Source organism: Ursus arctos, unplaced genomic scaffold, assembly GCF_023065955.2.
Source record: "Ursus arctos isolate Adak ecotype North America unplaced genomic scaffold, UrsArc2.0 scaffold_12, whole genome shotgun sequence".
In the NCBI taxonomy this organism is placed as follows: Eukaryota; Metazoa; Chordata; class Mammalia; order Carnivora; family Ursidae; genus Ursus; species Ursus arctos.
In genome coordinates, this window is record NW_026622786.1 from 8,893,447 (window position 1) to 8,909,931 (window position 16,485).

Consider the following 16,485-nt stretch of genomic DNA (forward strand, 5'->3'; position numbering starts at 1 on the left):
CATACAAACATTGTTTTGCATGGGTGCATGATGTACAAAAAGTTGCGAAGCACTAGCCTATCAAGTTATTTGTTCACTTGTACTGTCTTGTGTCTGGGGCAAGGCAGGCATCACAGATGGAGGTGGTCTCTGTAAATTTACACAAAACTGGTTGGTGCTTCTCAAGCTCCATGCCAGAGTGGGATACTTCTAATTCTGAAAACCAGCACTGTTCATCCAGAAACATCTCCAGTAGGACAGTAGGTGCAGTAGGACAGTTCATCCAGGTACTCTAGAATGATTAAATATCCCTTAGGAGCAAAGGATATCCCTTGAAGCTTTGCTCTACTTGCGTCCACATTAAGAATATCTGCTTTGTGTGTTAGCATCCTGAGTGGTATTATCCTCAGGAGCTCTCTGAGAAAAGGCTGGGCACCAGTGATCCTACCAGATCCCCTCATTGATAAGCCTGTATCTAATTTGTCACTCAGGCCCTTAGTTAGGAACTCAGTTCTCCATAGCTTGCTTATCTATGAAGAACTGATAGAATTAAGTTCTCAAACCAGCAAACCTGAGGGCCAGTGGGTCATGGTGACTCAGTATGGAAACCCTGGGCAAGTCTTTCCCAGCAGCATCAATGAAACATCATTCAAGGAAACATCTCATACAGAAGGGACTGGCCACCGGAGAAGCAATATGTTGTCACAGGACACATAATTCTGGGACTGTGCTCTCTATCTAAAACTAGGCAGGGTGGGAAGGATTTTGAGAAGCCTTGATGGCAGACATCTGCTCAGCGACCCTTAGGCTGGCTCCCTGTGGGGAGATCTGAGTCCTGTAGCACAAATTGTAGGTGTCATGCTCTGTAATCTCTGGTTTAGAGAGACAGAGACACTGTCTCTCTCCCATTCTGTCTCTTACCTTTTTGTAGGGAAGAAACACTAGGTGTTTCCCCTGTGTGATTGTGAACTTTGACCCAAATCCTTGGTCATCTTGGTCTCAGAGTTGCCCCAGGACTAGATCTCAGGTGGGTTTCAAACTGGTTTTGCCTACCCACTGCACTATAAGAAATATGGTCCTCTCGATTTTCTTTCCAAGGGAAGGAGGAAAGTGGTAGTAGTGGTCTGAAAACCTAGCACTTATGCCAAAGGATTCCTGCTCATTGGCAGGGGAGCTCCCCATGGCCCCTAACACACACGCACACACACACACACACACACACGCACACACACACACACACACACACACAGCAGATCCATTCTCTAACACTATAAAAAAAATGCACCAACTTTCCCCTTGGTGATACCATGGAGGTTTCTCTGGCAGAGCAAGTCTGGGCAGGTGATGGATGCTTCACTTGGACTGCTGGCTTAGGGACCAGAGAAGCAGAAAAGGGAGAAAGCCAGACTTGACAACCAAAATTCAGCCTGAGGGCCTGTCTCCAAGGACGGTTTTCTGCTGTTCTCTGGGACTGTTCCAGCCAACTTCAGGGAGAGAGGTGTCATCTCTGTTTGGAGTTAGCCAGAGCCCACTCCCTAGTGCTTTGGAGCAGCCAACTGAACTCTGGCGTCTCCTTCTTGTTGTGCTTTAACGCAATGCCAATAGGCTCCACCCAAGCTGGGAGATGGTGCAGCCCCTGCCAAAGACCTTGTCTTTTTTGACCACAGGTCCCAGAGCATCCAGAGGCCTCCAGCTCTCTGGGTCCCACCAAACCCTCAGGCCTCCCTGGCATACTGTCAGAGGGTGGCTGCCACTGCTTTGACACAGACTTAGTCACAAGCTGTTGCTCTTATCTCCACCTCTGTGTTCTTTTTAAGGACAGGGATAATGACCTCTTTATTTCTCCATGCCCCATGGCACGTACTATAGTGCTGGTTACAAGGTACGGTCTCAGGAAATGTCTTTTGATAAATAAGTAAATGCATAAATGAGTAAATGCATTTATGAAGATTTATGAAAGCCCTGTTACCACTGACTGCTTGAGTGAGGTTGCCGAACTAGAGCATCTAATCCTAGAGCAAAGGGTGGGACATGGGGTGGGGTATCCTCACCAGCTGACCCAGAAGCACTCCCCAAGCCTGGGGGAGCAATTCAGTATCTTTCTTTGTCAACAGAGACATCTTAATATCACCCTTGCAAGTCCCAGTCTTGGATGGAATTGGGTATATAATAAGAGCCATAGTAATTTTACAGAAAAATCTATACAAAGGATAGTTTGTATAACCATTTTCCCTCTGGGGGCTTCTGAGGTTTAAAAAGGTTTTATTTTCTTTGAGTTGACCAGGTATACTAATCAAGCAAAATTAGCTTCTGTAATAAGCAAACCCTCCAATTCTCCATGGCAAAACTAGGATAGTTTTATTTCTTGCTCCCATCAGTCCCATCAGGGATTCCATAGGTAGCCTCCCATGTCATGGTTCATGGACCCGTGTTCCCTCCTTGAGGCTTAGCTATATCCCTTTGAGTCTTGGAGTCCTTCCTGCTTTTAGCTGGTAGACAAGGAAAGACAATGTGGAGGAGAAATACTCAGTTCTTGATCACTTTGGCCTAGAAGTGACACGCATCATTTCTGCTCACCTCCCAGGGATGAGGACCAGTCTACCTGGTCCACATAGCTCTCCCCAGATACCAAGAAGTTGGGAAATGTAGCTCCAGTTGGAGAGCCCTCTTTGAGACCCCCTTATCCTGAGAGGGGACACAGATCTCAGAAACCAGCTAGCTGTCCCTGACATGGCAAAGTAATGATTGGCAGTAGCGAAGTGAAGAAGCTGAGGTAATGGAAGAAAGGACACAGAGCTAGCAGGAAAGGACTCTGAAGCTCAGAGAAGGGAGAGAGGGAGGAGGGGAGAGAACAGATTGGAGCGGCAAGCTGTAGGACATGAAACTTTGGAAAGAGACTGTTAAGAAATTTTGCAGAGTGTTCTTGGTGCAATTGCTCCCTTGTCAGGCTTTACCAAACCTTCAGTAGCTTCAGTAGCTGGTGGGTGGGCAGAGGCTGACCTCAGGGTTATTGAATTGCATGGGTGAAAAGACCAGAGCTGTTGTGAAATTAAATGGTGATGATGGTTGCACAGCATTGTGAATATACTAGAAATGACTGAATTGCACACTCAAAAGGGTGAATTGCATGTTCATGGTAATAGAGCTCAATAAAAGAAATTATATGAGGAAAAAAACAGGACCTACCACGTTTTGAGCATTACTTTTGTGCCCTCATTTTACATATCCTGATCATCTCTAATTCTTACTTTAACTTGAAAGGTAGGTAGGGATTAATGTCTCTATTTTACAGCTAACTGAGATTCCCCAAGGTTAAATGGCCCAAAGCCGCACAAGTGGTGGAGTCAGAATTCACACTCTGGGATCTGCCAGGCTGCAGAGTTGGCAATCTCCCCATGGCCCTGTCTGCTTTCAGGAACAGTCACTGTCCTTTACTGAGTGCCAGCTACTGAGGTAGGACCTTTATATGTGATTTGGATTTCCTCAAAAGTCCTGGGAAGTTGGTGATACTCTTCATTCATAGATGAGGTCACCAAAGCTCCCAATAGTCAATGATTGCCCCAACTTGACTAAAAGTGGCAACGCCAGGTTTCATTCCTGTCTGATTTCAAAGCCCCTCAAAGTGCTTTTACTTGGGAGTCCATCAGCACTGCTCCACTTACAGCAGCAAACTCACTTCTTTCTAGCTTTTCAATAAATAAAACTTGCTTTTCCCTGCCTGATTCCAATCCAGCTCACTTACTTTATGGAGTGTTTATGAGGTGGCAAGTGTTATGTTAAGATGCCTTCTCTTTCCCTAATAGAGGTCCATTATCTTTTTCAAAGTTGGATTCAGAGGTTCTTTCTCTACAAAGTTTCCATCAATTCTATCCAATTCTGTTTACCTTTATCTCTTAAATAGGAAGATTATTGTCATTTTAGCAGTGTGACTCAGAGTGTAATCTTTGGACAGATCTAATCTGAGATGTGTTTTGCCATTCCATGCAAGATAGGTAAGGAAATTGAGTATAACTATTTAGAAGCTTTGATAGTAATTTGACATTGTTCTGACATCTAATTGCATAATCAGTGGGCTTATATTTTATCTTTTTTATTTCCTTTTTGTAGTAAATTCACTTTTATTGTATTTTACAAAAGAATCAATCTACCGCAGACTGGAAATTAAAAAAAAAAAATTATCCTGTACCACAGATAGTTTGAGAGGCATTGATCAGAACCAGCAAATTGTGACCCGTGGGCGCAATCCAGCCCACCACCTAATTTTGTAAATAAAGAGGTATTGAAACACAAGCACCCCCATGCATTTACATATTGTCTATGGCTGCTATCATGCTACAATGGTAGCACTGAGTACAGCTCTTCTTGACTTACAATAGGGTTAGGTTCCCATAAACCCATCAAGAGCCATAAATACCATATGTCAAAAATATGTTTAATACACTTAACCTACTGAGCATCATAGTTTAGGTAGCCTGCCTTAAATGTGCTCAGAATTTTACATTAGTCTACAGTTGGGCAAAATCATCTAATGCAAAACCTATCATAATAAAATGTTGAATAGCTAGTGTAATTTATTGAATACTGAGAGTGGGAAAGAGAATGGCTGTGTAGGACAGAATGGTTGGCAGCGTGTCAGTTATTCACCCTCATGATCACATGGCTGACTGGGAGCCGGGACTGCCCAGCATCATGACAGAGTATTGTACCGTATGTCATTAGCCTGGGAAAAGATAAAATTAAAAATTTGAAGTATGGTCTCTGCTGAGTGCATATCACTTTCTCACCATTGTAAATAAAAAAATTGGAAGTTGAACCATTTTAAGTCAAGGACTATCTGTAGTTGCGATGGAGACCATATGGCCCACAAAGCCAAAAATATTTATTACCTGGGCCTTTACGGAAATAGTTGCTGACCCCTGGTCTCAGCTGTAACTACACATTAGAAATACCTGGGAGAGGGGTGGCTGGGTGGCACAGCAGTTAAGCGTCTGTCTTCGGCTGAGGGCGTGATACCAGCGTTGTGGGATCGAGTCCCACATTAGGATCCTCTGCTATGAGCCTGCTTCTTCCTCTCCCACTTCCCCTGCTTGTGTTCCCTTTCTCGCTGGCTGTCTCTATCTCTGTCGAATAAATAAAATCTAAAAAAAAAAAAAAAGAAATACCTGGGAGAGACTTTTGAAATATGAATGGTTCTATTTCCAGAGATTCTGACTCAATGGATTAGGGTGTAGTCTGTGCAGGTCATTTTAATTACAGTAAACTTTCAACTGTAGCTGAGAATAAGAATCACTGTGGATGCCAGAGATCCACCATGAACCTACTGAGTCAGAGTTCTGGAGGACAAGTCCCCTACTTGAATAGGCATGGCTTGAGTATATTTTGTTAAGTAAATCCCCCACAGGTAATCTAGATGTTTAGCTGGGGTTGAGAACCATTGGTGTGAACTCAGGAGCAATGATTTCAAAGCTGTAACATGTATCAGAATTACATGAGGAAGGTGCTAAGAATACAGATTCCCAGGCCTGCCTCTCGTGAGTCTGAATAACCCATGTGGATGTGGCCTAGGAAGGTGTTTTTTCAGCAAGCCCTACAATGCTTCTGGAGCAGGGGCATCCTTGAACACATTCTGAGAAACACTGCTGTAGCAATAAGCACTTGGTTTCTGTCCAGGCTTCCTCAGAATGACTTAGATGAAAAAATGACTCATTTTTTCCCTTTGTGAAATGAAGAGAGAAATCCCTCCCTAGCCTTACTTTTCCAGGACTGTATGAGTTCTAAACATATAATGTATGTGAAAGTGTTCTGTTAAAGTGAAGAAAAATGCATTAACTTTCCCCGAGATATAAATGACTGACAATGTTTAATATATAATATAATATAATATAATATAATATAATATAATATAATATAATATAATATAATATAATTTATAAACAACTGACATTGCTTTATCCCAGATGTGCATTTCTTCCAAAGGAATCTCCAAAGGAGAATGCAAGCAGGTAGAAGAGGCTCAGAGCGGGAGGTCTGGGGTTTTTATGGGACTTTCTCTACATCCTTTGACTCCAGTCCATATAACAATAGGAAGGAGAAGAAAAGAAGCTCTCACTAGCCTAAGCCTTCATACTGCTTATTTCAATTAATCCTCACATCAGCTCTCTAAGTTAAACATTGCATGCTCATTTTACAGATGAGGGAAATCCAGCTCAGAGGGGTGAAATGATTTTCCTGAAGTCACTGACAGCCAGAATGTTTTAGGGCAGGGGTTTAGGGTCCAGGTCATCAGACTTTAGAGCCCAGCTTCTTAAGCACTCTGCCACTCTCCCCTTTGCGTAAAAACCTTGACTAAGTGAGGGAAGAGAAGGCTCCTGGAAGGCGACTCAGCCACCAGCATGCTTCCTTCCAGTGCAGTATTTGTTCAGAATTCCTAACTATGGAGCGTGATACTCCCTGTCTCCCTCCACCCCAGGTTCACATGTAGGCACAATGTAGACTCTGCATGACGCAAGCATCCTTGGAAGACCCTGCTCTTTGTTACTGAGCTGACTGCCATTTCTGAAGTCATTCCATGATCTGACCATTTATTATTTGGAGCTGTCAACAGCAAACACAGCAGAATCCTCAGTATTCTGAGAAGCAGAAGCACAAGAAAGAAGAAATCACTGAGTATTTCCTCCCACCCTACAGGAAAAACACAGCAATCCTGGGGACTCCGGACTTTTAAAGATTAGCTCTGTGACAGTGGAGAGCAGGACCAGGCCTAGGGAAAGGGAATCTGCCCTGTGGCACTTCTAAGCACATCATCTATTTGAGTTCAATTGAAATCTGGTGTGGTAAGTTTTGGGAGGTGGGAGGTGTCCAAGATCTGAGATGGCAGAAAGAATGGGCCAGGTCTTTACCCACTAAGACCATGGACCACCTGAGGGCCCAGCCAGAGGTGCTGGAGGCTTTGTCTAGGAGAAGCTGGAAGAAGTCATCTGTGACCCAGAGCAGGTGTTTCCTAGCCCCAGCCCCAGGGAAAGGGGGTTGGTTAAAACAGAGATTCCCATCCTTCCTCCTATTTTATTCTTCCCATCCCCAGCTTCTCCCTGATCCCCTTTTTTTGTCCCACCCAGAGTTTCCTTTCTCACCATACATTCTAATCTTTCCTCTCCCCCTGCCCCTCATGCCCCTGACAAGTCCTCCTCCTGCTCCCTTCAGCAGAGTGACCTTAAGAACAGCAGCCAGGGCAGAGATATGGACCTACTATTGACCTTCTACCCTCCAGGTCACACCCATCCTTAAGTTTTATCCCCACAGGAACCCAGAACACAGCAGTAACCTGCTGTAATGTGGAAGAACCATTTCAGTAATGACAGCTTTTTGTTGATCTCAGGGGTCAGCAAACCATGGCCCACAGGTCAAATGCAGCCCACCATTTTATAAGTGAAATTTTATTGAAACACAGCCACACTCGTAGATTCACATGGTGTCTATGGCTACTTTCATGCTTCAAGGGCAGAGGTGAGTAGTTAGGAAATAAAGGTCATGGTCTGCAAAAAGCCTAAAATATTCACTCTCTGGCTATTCACAGGAAAAATTTGTCAGCCTCTGATCTAGAATATCCTCTGCTGAGTCTGAAGACTTGTTTGAATAAGTCCCTCAATTTTTTCTGCTAGGTAGAAATGGCTTGTGAGTGTTTTCTTCAGAAGGTGCTAAGACATTAGTGAGTCCTATACAACAGTACATTGGTAACAAAAGGAGGCACAATCCCCTTGCCCCCACAGAGCAGCACAGTCACCCCCGTGGTGACCAGGGTCTTCCTGGTTCATGAGAGGGATTGGGGTAGGGCCCCTCTCTGCTGAAAAGCAGGACAACAACTCCCCCTGAGAAGCCCTTCACTTTCCTCAGCACTCCTCTCAGTGAGAGCTTCTTGGTGTCACAGGGACAGAAACAAAAGAACTAATAATGGAAGCTGAACAGTTCTCCATTAACACAAATCTGTGCCACCTTTGTCTCAAGTGAGACATGTTGACTGACAAACTGCAAGATTTTCATAGCTCTTTGATGACCAAGCCTAGTTGGTTCTTTTTTTTTAAAAGATTTTATTTATTTATTTAACAGAGACAGCCAGCGAGAGAGGGAACACAAGCAGGGGGAGTGGGAGAGGAAGAAGCAGGCTCCCAGCAGAGGAGCCTGATGTGGGGCTCGATCCCATAACGCCGGGATCACGCCCTGAGCCGAAGGCAGACGCTTAACCGCTGTGCCACCCAGGCGCCCCCCAAGCCTAGTTGGTTCTTGTCTTCCACTTGCTTTCTATTCCTTCCATCTCATAATGAAACTACTTGAGCCATGAAGTCACTCCCTCCACCCACAGATAATTGGCAATTTAGTGTTGGGCTCATTTTAATGTTGGGCTTGATAATATTAATAGTGATATTATTACTACTAGTAGTCTTCCATCTATGAGGCTTACTCTGGCAGGATTTATGTGCTTTACATCATGTATGGCAATTTGACCCACTCAAAATAGTGCCATCCCACCCATTGCTTCTTCACATCCAGGCCCACCACCATTGTGACTATCCCCAGGGTTGATACTGCTGTGTATTTGGCAACAGAACACAGGTCAACTGGGGCTCCTATCGGCCCTGCTCTGGAAGCATCTCTGAGACATTCATATGTCTCAGGGGGCCTCTCCCAATTGCTGTGTTGAGGCCACATCATAACTTAAAACAGGACTTCATCATCATTGCTCTGGAAGTTGCCTCAGAACTGCTACACACTCTGCATATTCAATTCTCATAGCATCATGGTCACCAAGCCACCCTGGAGCACCTACTCACTTCCCCATCCTTGACCTTGATGGGAACCACTGGTCTTAGGATCTCCGGGAGAAGACTCACTGCTCTGTTCTGCTGACATTCCATCCTTAGGACATCTCTGCTACTCTGCTGAAGCTCCTCAGAATCCCAGGATGCCTTTCCTTTATTTGTTTATTCAGAGAACAGTGCTGAGCATTCCTGTGTGGACAGAATGTATAAGACACTGCCCTGACTTCAGAGAAGACTGGAGGCTAAATAGGAGAAGGACAAAACTGTGTAACATAGAGGGCACCAGGAGCTCTGGGAACTTGGACTTGGAAGTGAGAGTTCAAGAAGACTTTCCAGTGGGGTAACACCAAGGTTCTAAAGGACACGTAGGAGCCAAGCAAAGGGATCTAAGATAGAGATGGAGTTCTAGGAAAGAGGAGAAACATACATTGACCCATAGGCATAAGAGAAAGTTAAAGGTTTGGAAAAAAAAAAGAATATTTCTGTCTTTCTTGACTTATGGGGCCTGCACTTCAGATGTAATGCCCAAGGTCCTACCAAAGGCCCAGAATTACAGGTGACAGCTTCCCTGCCATGGAGACTCAGACAAGACCCTGCCTAGCAAAGCAGATTCCTAGTGTTGTTATCACTGTGGTACTCTTCCTTACTCCTTCTAATGCCCTTGACATGGGCTGTGGGTCCACCTTACTGTGGCAGGGCTTGGCACTTCCATCAGCTGAGGAATAGTTTTCTATATTTTTTCTGGTAAGTTTTATTATCTTAAAGTAAGCAAAGAAGTCTCAAAATGCACTTTGTCACCTTTCTAGACTCTCCATGGCATCTAAGCCAAATTAGACCACCACCCAATGGTTTGGAACTGGAAAAAGCCAGATCCCCTTGCACCATGTTTGCAACCCTTGGTAATACTCACTAGGTTCTATTGGGCCCTATGCTATTCTTACACAGTCATGATTAAAAATAGGTTGAAAATTGTGACTTTATTTGTCTCCATATAGCTTTAACTTGAGAGAGGCATGAAGAAGTTTGAGACCCCTGTCCCAGTTCTCAGAAAAAGCAAACATCTAAAACAGTTAATCTGGGGTTTGTGCTTGGCTTTATGGTTTTCATGAGGTTTGTTCAACTGTTGCCAGCAACATCTGGAACTGGGAGTGTGTCTGGTCACATTGCAATAAAAGGAGCCTCACTTAGCTGGGCTTCCCTGCAGGAAGAGGCCCAGGAGGCAGAACAGCAGAGAGGGTGCAAGGGTACTGGAGGCAGTGGGAGTGGGCAGGGGCATGTGGGTTTTGCCTAAAGAAAGACTCAGCCATTCTATCAGGTTGAGGCAGGGCCTGCAAGGAGAGAATCACCACCCAAAAGCAGGTACTTTGCACTCTTCTGCTCCTTAGCCAGCCACTTCCTTTCTTCCTTCAGCCTCCCCACTCCTTCGTTCACTTCTAGGCTTTTTGAGCTCTTCTGCTCTGAACCAGACTGCTAACTTTTGACTCATTAAATCTATTTCCCCAACCTTCTCCCATCAAAATATTTCTGAGTACCCCTATGTTAAAAAATAATAATAATTTTTAAAAAACAACATGTAGAAGGACAAATGCAGGAAATGTCAAAGTGAGATCAGTTTTAAGACAACAGGGCAGGGGTGATTTCTTTTCCTGCCATAAAAATTCCTTTACAGTTATGATGATCATGTTTTGTTAATAAAAATAATATATTTTTTATTTCTTTCTTTTTCCCTCCAGATTTTTGCAATCTGTTGCCGATCTTTGATAAATTGGGTTAAGGTTATATGCTAATTGCTTAAAGCTTCCTATACCAGAAGCAACTATACTTTTAAGATGGATTCCTGGAGTCAACGGACAGCCAAATGGTGTCTTCCTAATGTCATTTCATTAGCAGAGTTGAGAGTTTTTGTTAAGGGGTAAGTACAGAATCCCTGAACCTTAAACTAGTAAAGATCTTGATGGTCATCTAGCAAAATCTTCCATCTGTTGATGGAATTCTCCCTAAAACACCCAGAACTGGTTGATCACTTCTAGAAATGGGAACTTATTTCTGTGAGAGACACATATTCAGCCTCTGGATGGTTTTAGAAAATTCTCTCTCTCTTGTTTTCTGAAAGAAAAATCTACCTTCCTAAAGATTCCTTTTACCAAGCCAAGTTAGAGCGTCTGGAGCTTAAATATGTCTAGTCCCTTCCCCACATCATAGTAGGTTGAATATTTAAAAGTAGCCATCCCAAACCAAGGCTTTTCCACTCTAAGTAAAAAACAAAAACAAAACAAAACAAAAAAAACAAAAAACCCAAATCCTTCAGCCCTCTCTGGTGTGACTCGTACACAGCCGACCTATGCTCCACAGGATTCTCTTTAGTTAGTCAATGTCCCTCTTAAAATAGGTGCTGATAATTGGGCCTGAACTCCAGATGCATTCTAACCATTTGCAAAGTAGAGTGTGGATCTTAAGAGCTCTTTTAGCAACTTAGCAGGCCATTTCCCTTGCTGAGCTTGGAGGACATATTTCTTCCTCCAGTCTCTGCCTTTCACCATCCTTTTTTCAAACAAGGGGCTGTTAGTTCAGCTCTTCCTCCCAGCCATGTTTTCCAACATTTTCAAACTAAACCGAGGGCTGTTTTCAATCTATGTCCTGTCAGGTCTCTCTGAGTGTTAGTTCTGGCACTCAATGTGTTAGCTTTCCCTCCACATTTTGAGTCTGTGCAAGAAAGGCAAGGTGGCCAGAGACAGAGCTCACTCGTATCTCCATTCAAGCTGATCCTGACCAGTATCCTTCAGATTGATCAATCAGCAACAAATCCACACATTTCTACTACTTTTAATCTATAGCTATCATGTTGGCAAGAACAGAGGAGTTATTTTATCAAAAGTCTTGCTAAGATCTGTTACACTGTGTTTATGCCTGCCTAATCATGGTACAAGTCCAATCACCCAATAACAAAAGGAAATTACATTTGCAATAACCCGTGAAGCTCCTGGTGGGCACATGATTCTTTTCTAAATGCCAACATATCATCTGTTAGAAATGTGTGACAGGAATCAATATTAAGTTGATTTCCATTATTTAAAAAAATCTACCTTTCCCAGCTTCTAAAAAATCAGGATTATTTATTTAACTATGTTCACTTTACTATCATGTCTCCCATTCATGATTTTCTAAAGACTTTTAACAACCACATCTGCAAATTCTTTTAACATTCTGGGGCAGAATTAATCTGACCTGGAAACTTAGCTCATTTAAATTGGCTACATGCTTGCTCTATCTAGCTCGTCTTGGCCTTTCTTTTCTTTCTTCATTTTTTAAATACTTCCCCTCTGTTGTGTTTAATATCATACTTGTCACGTTTAAGAGAATATTTATCACAAATATGTAAACTACAAACATATAATAAATATATGATTATATAAACTATAAATATGCAGTACATACAATAATGTGTAATAATAATGATGAGCACCTGGAAACCCACAAATCGGTATAAAATCCAGAACTTTCCAGTATTTTATCACTTCCTATTTACTCTTCCCATTTCATCCTGCTTTCTTCTTCTCCCCACTTAGATAAAGGACTACTCTGAATTAAAAAAAAAAATAATAGTTTTTTCATTAACATAAACATATCTTTAAACTATATATTATTTATTTTTATTTGACTTTGAGCTTCCTGAAAATAATCTCACACAAATAAAATAATCTTCTGGGTCTTCTTTTTTCCCCCACTCAAATTATATTTAAAGAATTCATCCCCATCTTAATGGGGAGCTAAAAAGAGATTTGGCAATGAGCCAGGGGATCTTAAGCTCGGAGAGAGAAATCATAAAATAGCAGCAAGTATACATTCAGTTATAAGGAAGAAAGCAGAAGCAATGGAGAATGGCAATCTATAGGGAGAGCAGAAGGGAAATGGACAGAAATAGAAATGGTACACCAAGAGGGCCAGTAGCCCCTGAACTGGAGAAAGGGTGTACAAATTCCTGGAACATGAAGGCCCTTGGAGTCACTCTCTAGCTTCAGTCCCTGTGGGGCTCGGCTAGACACTATGCCTGGAATTCCACCTCCTTCATTGGTATGTGTGGCTACCCACAGTGTGTCTCCAGAACTTCACCCACCCTTACAGTGTGTCAGTTCCTTGCAGCCAAAAGGGGCTCACTTCAAACGCCATCCTTGAAACAATTCCTTACCTACCAATGAGCCATTTAGTTATAAGAATGAGCCAATGGACACCTGGGTGGCTCAGTGGTTAAGCATCTGACTCTTGATCTCAGCTCAGGTCTTGATCTCAGGGTCATGAGTTCAAGTCCTCCATTGGGCTCCACACTGGGTGTGGAGCTTACTTAAAAAAATAGAATTCATTCACTTTGTGGCATGTAACTATAGTTCATTCATATTCATTGTTAAATATAATATTCAATTGTTATAATATTTTATTTTTTCTTTTGTGGTAGTTTTAAAAACATGTCTGCAAATTTTTTTAATGATTTTTTATTATATTATGTTAGTCACCATACAGTACATCCCCGTTTTCCGATGTAAGGCTCGATGATTCATTAGTTGCGTATAACACCCAGTGCGCCATGCAATACGTGCCCTCCTTACTACCCATCACTGGTCTATCCCATTCCCCCACCCCCCTCCCCTCTGAGGCCCTCAGTTTGTTTCTCATAGTCCATAGTCTCTCATGCTTCATTCCCCCTTCTGATTACCCCCCCTTTCTTTATCCCTTTCTTCCCCTACTGATCATCCTAGTTCTTATGTTCCATAGATGAGAGAAATCATATGATAGTTGTCTTTCTCTGCTTGACTTATTTCACTTAGCATTATCTCCTCCAGTGCCGTCCATGTTGCAGCAAATGTTGAGAACTCGTTCTTTCTGATAGCTGAGTAATATTCCATTGTATATATGGACCACAACTTCTTAATCCAGTCATCTGTTGAAGGGCATCTTGGCTCCTTCCATGATTTAGCTATTGTGGACATTGCTGCTATGAACACTGGGGTGCATATGGCCCTTCTCTTTACTACGTCTGTATCTTTGGGGTAAACACCCAGTAATGCAATGGCTGGATCATAGGGTAGCTCAATTTTTAACTTTTTTTTTTTTAAAAGATTTTATTTATTTATTTGACAGAGATAGAGACAGCCAGCGAGAGAGGGAACACAAGCAGGGGGAGTGGGAGAGGAAGAAGCAGGCTCATAGCGGAGGAGCCTGATGTGGGGCTCGATCCCATAACGCCGGGATCACGCCCTGAGCCGAAGGCAGACGCTTAACCGCTGTGCCACCCAGGCGCCCCTCAATTTTTAACTTTTTAAGGGACCTCCACACTGTTTTCCAGAGTGGCTGTACCATCTTGCATTCCCACCAACAATGTAGGAGGGATCCCCTTTCTCCACATCCTCTCCAACAATTGTTGTTTCTTGCCTTGTCTATTTTTGCCATTCTAACTGGCGTAAGGTGGTATCTCAGTGTGGTTTTGATTTAAATTTCCTTGATGGCTAATGATTTTGAACATTTTTTCATGTGTCTGTTAGCCATTTGTATGTCTTCATTGGAAAAGTGTCTGTTCATATCTTCTGCCCATTTTTTGATTTGTTTATTTGTTTCTCGTGTATTGAGTTTGAGAAGTTCTTTGTAGATCTTGGATACCAGTCCTTTATCTGTAGTGTCATTTGCAAATATATTCTCCCATTCCGTGGGCTGCCTCTTAGTTTTTCTGACTGTTTCCTCCAAACTCATTCTATGAGGCCAATATTACCTTGATCCCCAAACCAGGCAAAGACCCCCTCAAAAAGGAGAATTACAGACTGATTTCCCTAATGAATATGGATGCCAAAATCCTCAACAAGATACTTGCTAATAGAATCCAGCAGTACATTAAAAGGATTATCCATCATGATCAAGTGGTATTCATACCTGGGATGCAAGCGTGGTTCAATATTTGCAAATCAATCAGCGTGATACATCATATCAACAAGAAAAGACTCAGGAACCATATGATCCTCTCAATTGATGCCGAAAAAGCATTTGACAAAATACAGCATCCTTTCCTGATTAAAACCCTTCAGAGTGTAGGAATAGAGGGTACATTTCTCAATCTCATAAAAGCCATCTATGAAAAGCCTACTGCAAATATTATTCTCAATGGGAAAAAGCTGGAAGTCTTTCCCTTAAGATCAGGAACACGACAAGGATGCCCACTCTCGCCACTATTATTCAACATAGTACTAGAAGTCCTTGCAACAGCAATCAGACAACAAAAAGGGATCAAAGGTATCCAAATCGGCAGAGAAGAAGTAAAAAATGTCTCTCTTTGCAGATGACATGATACTCTGTATGGAAAACCCAAAATAAGCCACTCCCAAACTATTAGAAGTTATAGAGCAATTCAGTAACGTGGCGGGATACAAAATAAATGCTCAGAAATCAGTTGCATTTCTATACATGAATAACGAGACCGAAGAAAGAGAAATTAGGGAATCCATCCCATTTACAATAGCACCAAAACCATACGTTACCTTGGAATTAACTTAACCAGAGACGTAAAGGACCTATATTCTAGAAACTATAAATCACTCTTGAAAGACATTGAGGAAGACATAAAAAGATGGAAAGATATTCCATGCTCATGGATCGGAAGAATTAACATAGTTAAAATGTCCATGCTACCCAGAGCAATCTACACTTTCAGTGCTATCCCGATCAAAATACCGAGGACATTTTTCAAAGAACTGGAACAAATAGTCCTTAAATTTGTATGGAAACAGAAAAGGCCCCGAATCGCCAAGGAACTGTTGAAAAGGAAAAACAAAGCTGGGGGCATCACAATGCCGGATTTCGAGCTGTACTACAAAGCTGTGATCACAAAGACAGCATGGTACTGGCACAAAAACAGACACATAGACCAATGGAACAGAATAGAGAACCCAGAAATGGACCCTCGGCTCTTTGGGCAACTAATATTTGACAAAGCAGGAAAAAACATCCGGTGGGAAAAAGACAGTCTCTTCAATAAATAGTGCTGGGAAAATTGGACAGCTACATGCAAAAGAATGAAACTTGACCACTCTCTCACACCATACACAAAAATAAACTCCAAATGGATGAAAGACCTCGATGTGACGCAGGAATCCATCAAAATTCTAGAGGAGAACATAGGCAGCAACCTCTATGACATCAGCCAAAGCAACCTTTTCATGACACGTCCCCAAAGGCAAGAGAAACAAAAGATAAAATGAACTTATGGGACTTCATCAAGATTAAAAGCTTCTGCACAGCCATGTCTGCAATTTTTTTTAACACTGCTTCTATCAAAAGGTAATTCTTCTCTTGCACAGGGGCTGACTTTAAGAACTTGCCTTTGACAAATGCAGCAAAAGTGATGCCGTACGATTTCTGAAGCTAAGTGAAAAACTGTTTATTATATCATTTTCTCTTCTTTCACCCCCTCTCCCTCCCCATTTATCTCTCTCCCTTTCTCCCTCTCTTTTTCTCTCCTTCACTCCCTACCTCCTTCTCCCCTATTTGGAACCCAGCCAATATGTGACAAGGAAACCAACTTGTCCCTGGAAAAGTGCCTCTAGGTATAATGGAGCAGCACTAAATGCAGCGTCAGCAGACAGCCAGCATCAACCACCAGACATGTGAGTAAGTGCTCCTTCAGAGGATTTCAGCCCCTAGTCTTCCCCAGAGG